This window comes from Chrysochloris asiatica, unplaced genomic scaffold (assembly GCF_000296735.1).
Source record: "Chrysochloris asiatica unplaced genomic scaffold, ChrAsi1.0 scaffold00269, whole genome shotgun sequence".
In the NCBI taxonomy this organism is placed as follows: domain Eukaryota; kingdom Metazoa; phylum Chordata; class Mammalia; order Afrosoricida; family Chrysochloridae; genus Chrysochloris; species Chrysochloris asiatica.
The window spans coordinates 3,126,764-3,133,310 of NW_006408787.1; positions in this window are offsets into that span (position 1 = coordinate 3,126,764).

Consider the following 6,547-nt stretch of genomic DNA (forward strand, 5'->3'; position numbering starts at 1 on the left):
TAATGACGAAAGATCAGAAGAGTTGTGGGATGACATCGAGAACATCATACAGGAAGCAAAGCAAAAGGTCATTAAGAAGACAAGAAAGAAGAAAAAAGGCCATTAGCACTTACGTAGCAGGTAATTAAAAACTGTAAGCTTATTTCTAAATTTCCCTATGCACAATAAAGTTACTTGGTTGTAGTGGATGGTTTTGCTACAATAGTTTTTAACTGTTTCAAGATCATATTATTTTCTGCTTTTAGTTTTTGTTAAGACATGTGTTTTCTGTAATTTAAGGCATTTAGAATGAAGTGAAAAAAAATTTTGATGTGATATAGATTTTGATATAATTCCTGGGACACATATGTACTAAGAGGTTTCTGGTCCTTGGAGTAGGTGGGATAAGATCAGTTTCTATAGCTTCATCCAGCTTTGCAGACCCCCACCATTGATATTATACATTAAAATTGTGATATGAGCTTCCCTCTAAATTCTATGGATCATTGGACTTTGTCATATGTTTACACTAATGAGGCAAGAAGAGACTTCTAATGTGTGCCCATGGGAACACGGTCTTCCTTGCTGTCCTTTAAAGCCACCATATAAACTTGTCTGGACTAATGTACTAAACATTGAGAAAGATGGACAAATGCTATCCATTTCCCAAAGTCAAAGCCAGACAACCACCACAGATAAGATTGAGGTCATATGACACTAGGCAGCCTCAAGACAAACTTTTAAGTAACTGAGAAACTATGAATATATGAAAGGTCTCATATGAGTATGTTCTTGTTGTTGATAAGTGTCGTCAAGTCAGGTACAATCCAGAGCGACCCGGTATAGGGTTTCCAAGGAACAGATGATGAGCTTGAACCACCAACCTTTCAGTTCAAATGACTTTGCAATCTGATGCATTAACCAACAGCACCACACCAGGATTCTCAAATGAGTATAGCATAGATTAAATTAATCATTCAGCTGAACACAGAACAGTGACAATCTGCAAAATTGTGTGATTAAAACAAGTTATTTTATGTTACTCACATCTATTGACTTCTTATTGCATAGGAATTAAATCTGAAAACCACATGGTTTACTATGCTAGGAATGACAAGTTGAAGAGGAATGGTGCTGTATTCATAGTCAAAGAGAAAATATCAAGATAAGTCATGAGGTACAACCCTGTCTGTGATAATATAATATCCATGTGCCTACAGGGAAGACCAGTTAATATCACTATTATTTAAATTTATGCACAAAGCACTAAAGCCAGTGATGACGAAATAGAAGAATTCTGCCAACCTCTTCAATCAGAAATTGAATAAACATGAAATCAAGATTTATTGATCATTATTGGTGATTGGAATGCAAAGGTTGAAAACAAAGAAGAAGGATCAATAGTTGGAAAACATAGCCTTGGTGATAGAAATGATGCTGGAGCTCGCATGATACAATTCTGCAAAACTAGTGATGTCTTCATTTCAAATACCTTCTTTAGACACCAAAAGACACAACTATTAAAATGGGCTTCACCAGATGCAATACAAAGCAATCAAATTGATTGCATCTGTGGAAAGAGATCGTGGGAAAATTCCATATCATCAGCCAAAACAAGGCCAAGGGCAGATTGTGGAACAGACCATCAATTCCTCGTATGCAAAGTCAGACTAAAGCTGCAGAAAATGAAAACATGTCCACAAGAACCTAAATATGAGCTTGAGAGAGAGTGAGAGTGAGAGAGAGAGATCTTGTAGCATAGTGGTTATGAGTTGGGCTGGTAGCCTTGAAGTCAGCAGTGCTAAACTACCAGCTGTTCTGGAGGATAAAAATGAGGCTTATGCTCTTGTAAAGATTTACAGCCTCAAAAACTGTATACAGGATCACTGTGATTCAGAGCCAACTCTACCACACAACACCACCAAAACATATTGATTGACTGGCTGAAGATATGAAAATATGGAGCTTGAATAAAATGAAAGAATAGCAAAAATAGATGAAAAAAAGGAAGAAGATGAAGGAAAAAGATAAGTGGGAATAAAGTGAAAGTTCTGTCTTGAACCTTGACATATTTCAAAGAATACATAGAAGAGTACTTCTTTTCATTAATTTTTTCTCTTACTTGTTGAATAAATTAGTATTCCAAGGTGGTTATTTCACATATATTCATTTAGAGGTGAGGTGGTAATAGTTTAGGAAGAATACAGCTTCTTAAGAAAATCTTGCAGAGACTTTTGTCTTAAATATACCAAGAGTCTGATTTAACATTTAATGGTATTTCACTATTATTAATTAGCACAGATTCATGTAAGAACTCATTAGTGCAACTCCATGCTATTGTGATAGTGGAAACAGCAGTATGGTGATTGGTGCAGTGTTATTACCCAGAGAAGCCTGAGATGGAGGCAGAGATGATGACGTGGAGAGATGGAGTGGCTGGGGACATAGGATCCAGAGAGGGAAAGGGGCTGCATGCTGATGACCTTGGGAGGTGGGGCAGGCTTGCAGGCTATACCCTTTGTTTGGGCGATGATGCATGGACAGGATTGTGGCTGTGGCAATGAAATTATGTATGATGGAATGAATGTAAAACCAATGTTTTCCCATGTAAACTATCACATAATTCACAATAAAACATTTATTAAAAAAAAAAAGGAATTCGGATAAGAAAAGATGTGCTGTTCTGTTTACTCTTTGTAAGTCATTTCCACTGATTTTGAGTGCAGTGGTGGTTCAGATATAGAATATTTACCTTCCGTGCAGGAGACTCTGGTTTAATCCCCATCTAACACACCTTATTAATACCATGTCAATGGAGGCTTATATATTGCTTCTAAACTGGTTTCAGTGGAACTTTCAGACTAAGACAGAATAGGAAGAAATACTTGATGTTTTAATCCTGATAAATCAACCAATGAAAACCCTGTAAACCACTAAGATGTGCATGACTCAGCTCATGATATTTCTAATCAAAATAATGTGAAATCTGTACTGCTATTGGAAACAAACCATGTTTAAGCAAGTTTCTGTAATCAGTGAATGGCTAAAGACTAGTTCCACTCAGTAATACAATTGTCTTAGTCTTTTTTTGTGCCAAGGAAAAAACTATTTTAAGTTCTGGGCTAATTAAATTTTATGAGATTTTTAGCAAATTAAAATGTTGTTTAAGATTGGGTAAGTATTCCATTGTTGTATCATTCTATATTTCACAGGTTTATAAGAAGTCTTCCTCCAATCCTGATGCCATTTTTTTCTTCATATAATCCTGTTTCTTGAATTATTTGCTCTACATTACCAAGCATGATATCCTTCTTCTGGGATTGGTACCTCTTTTTAATATGTCCAAAGTACATGAGACAAAGTTTTACCATCCTTGCTTTTAAGGAGCATTCTGGCTGTACGTCTTCCAAGACAGGTTTGTTTGTTCTTCTTGTATATATATTAATCACCAAGACCATCATTTATTGGCATTGATTATTCTTCTCTCTTCTTATCCATTGTCCATATATCACATTATTTAAAGTGATTGAAAATATCATGAGTTGAGTCATGTATATCTTAGTCATCAAAGTGGCTTCTTTGCTTTTTGATATTTTAAGATGTTTTGCAGCAAATTTGACCCATGAAATGCACTATTTAATTTCCTGACTGCTGTTTCATGGGTGATTATTGTCGATCTAAGTATAATGAAACTCTTGAGAACTTCTATCTATTTTCTGTTTATCGAGATTTTGATTATTGGATCAAAATCTTTTTTCATTTTCTTGACGTTGAAGTGCAATCCATATTGAAAGCTATAATGTTTACTCTTTCCCAATAAGTGCTTCAAACCCTCTTTACTTATTGAAAGCAACATTGTGTCATCTGTATATCTCAGGTTATTAATGAGTCTTCCTCCAGAGCTGATGCACTATTCTTCCTATAGTCTACCATGTTGGGTATTTGCTCAGCATACATATTGAATACAACACTGACATTAACCTGAATAGATATTTTTTAAAAATTTATTGACTGAAGAAGAAAAATCATGAAAAGATACATTCGGTATTTAGCTTTAAGTTAAAATTCAAGAGGGCAATGTATTTGTATGTTGTTGATAAGTGCAGTTGAGTCAATTCAAACCCACAGCGATCCTGCATAGGGTTTCCAAGGAGCAGCTGGTGAGCTTGAACCTTGAGGTTCAAATGACTTTGTAGTCCAACTTATTAACCTACAATGCTACACCAATAATACATGAATAACCAACATGAACAATATATTGAATTAAGAATAGTTATGATACCTGGGTTGTGAGGAAAGGAGATGTTATAAGGGAAAGAAAAAAGGTAACTGTTGCTGTTAGTCAATTTTTAATCCACAGCACCATGAATAATAAGATTATACCATTGTAATTCACAGGATTTTCATTGGCTGATTTCTTAGGAGTAGAACACCAAGTATTTCTTCCTATTATGTCTTAACCTGAAAGTTCCTGAAACCTGTTTAGAATCATAGCAACACATAAGCCTCCATTAACATGGTGCTTTTTTGCTGTGGTTGTTATTGTGTGCCGTGGAGTCGGTTCCGACTCATAGCTACCCTGTACAGAGTTTCCGAGGCTGTCAATCTTTACAGGAGTAGAAAACCTCATCTTTCTCCCATGGAACAGCTGTTAGTTTTGAACTGCTGACCTTAAGGTTCGCAGACAGATTCTTAACCACTACGCTACCAGAGCTTAGATGGGGATTAAACCAGAGTTTCCTGCACGGAAGGTAAATATTCTATATCTGAACCACCACTGCATTCAGTATCAGTGGAATTGACTAGTGATGATGTCCTATATTAAAACAAAGCAATAAGAGATTTCCTTTCCATGCTGTCTGTATATGACTTTGAAGCAGTTATGATCATGGAAAGATTAGGTTATCATAAGGATTTCAATATTTACAGCAAAACATTATGATGTGAGGGGTGTAAGGAATACTGACTCCTAAACAAATAACTTATTCCTTGTTATTTAAAACTTTACTTTTGCTTTCTTTCTCAAAAAGAAAACACAAGGTTATCTTTTACATTTGCCCACTAAAATAGTGTGACATGCTTTATACATTATGTCTTTGACAATGCGTAAAATACAGAAGTATCTGCTCACAAAAAAGACCAGAAATTTTTGAAAAAGAAATACTCTCAATGTAATTATATACTTTATCATAGATACATTCAATAGGATAAATATTTCACCAAAACATTTGCTGGGAATTTTAAACTAAATTTTAATTAATAAAAATGGAAAGTAGCAAACATAACATCTAACAGTAACTATAAAAAGCAAAACTATAGATATGTGATCTGAGATACTTAAAGGAATGTTAGCTTTTGTTGTTGTTGTTGTTTTAATTCATTTAATTTGAACCATAAACTTTAACTCTTTCCAGTTCACTAAGATGGAAAAAAATAATAAACTGTAGGTATTTTCAGAAGAAAATTGCCAATTTCATGGACAATTATAACACATGTGGGTAATGCTCTCTAATCTCAGTGTAATTATATGTCATGCTTCATAGAAAAATGTGATCACTACAGATGTAAAAATAAAGACTATTTTCCCCTCAGTAAGCACTAAGGGGTAACTGAGAAACCATAGTCAATATGTTTACCTTTGTACAAAACCTTTAAAATTCAGAAATGTCAAAGCTGTGGTCAAGAACTCAGGTATCTGATCTGTTATGTTGTTATTGTTGTTAAGTGCTGCGGAGTCGGTGGTTCCTACTCATAACAACCTTCTATAGGGTTTTCCGGAAGAAGCTGGTGACCTTGAACCACCGACCTTGTGGTTCAAAGCAATTTTGCAATCTAGCTCATTAACCCACAGTGCCATACATATTTCCAGATTAAGTAGCTACTAAAAAAAACAATAGCAAAGCATGGTGTTACAGCCTATGTACAATTCTGTTCAACCCTGAAACACTCCTATCCCCATTTCTATTTTTTTCTCCTGAATGTGGTTTGGTAAAATCTATTTCTCCTTCTTAAGATCAGTGAACTATGGTTCAAGGAAGAAGGTCTCTGAACTGTAGGATCACTAAGAGTTGGTGTCATCTCTATGTGGATATATTTGGTTAAGGTATTTGTATTTACTCTCAGTCTTGGGAAAGTTTCTTTACACAATAAGAATCACTGTAGAAAATTTGAACAGAATATGTGTTGACCAATTGCTTTTCTAAATTTATTTCATATAATTTTTCCTGCCCTTCTCCAATTTTTTTCTTGTTTCCTTAAGTAATGAGCAAATGAATTGTACTTACTATAAATATAAAGATATTTAATTTAGCTGATGATAAATCTGTTACTTTTATTGGTGTTCAGATTACAAATTTGGCAATGAATATTGGAGATGGCTTCACATCATAATTGATGTAATTGGCGTGCATTATGTTGTTGTTGTTGTTAGGTGCCATCGAGTTGGTACTGACTCATAGCAACATTATGTACATCAGAATGAAACACTGCCTGATCCTGGGCCAACCTCACTATTGTTGCCATGCTAGAGTCCACTGATGCTGGCCAATCCATCTTACTGGGGGTCTTC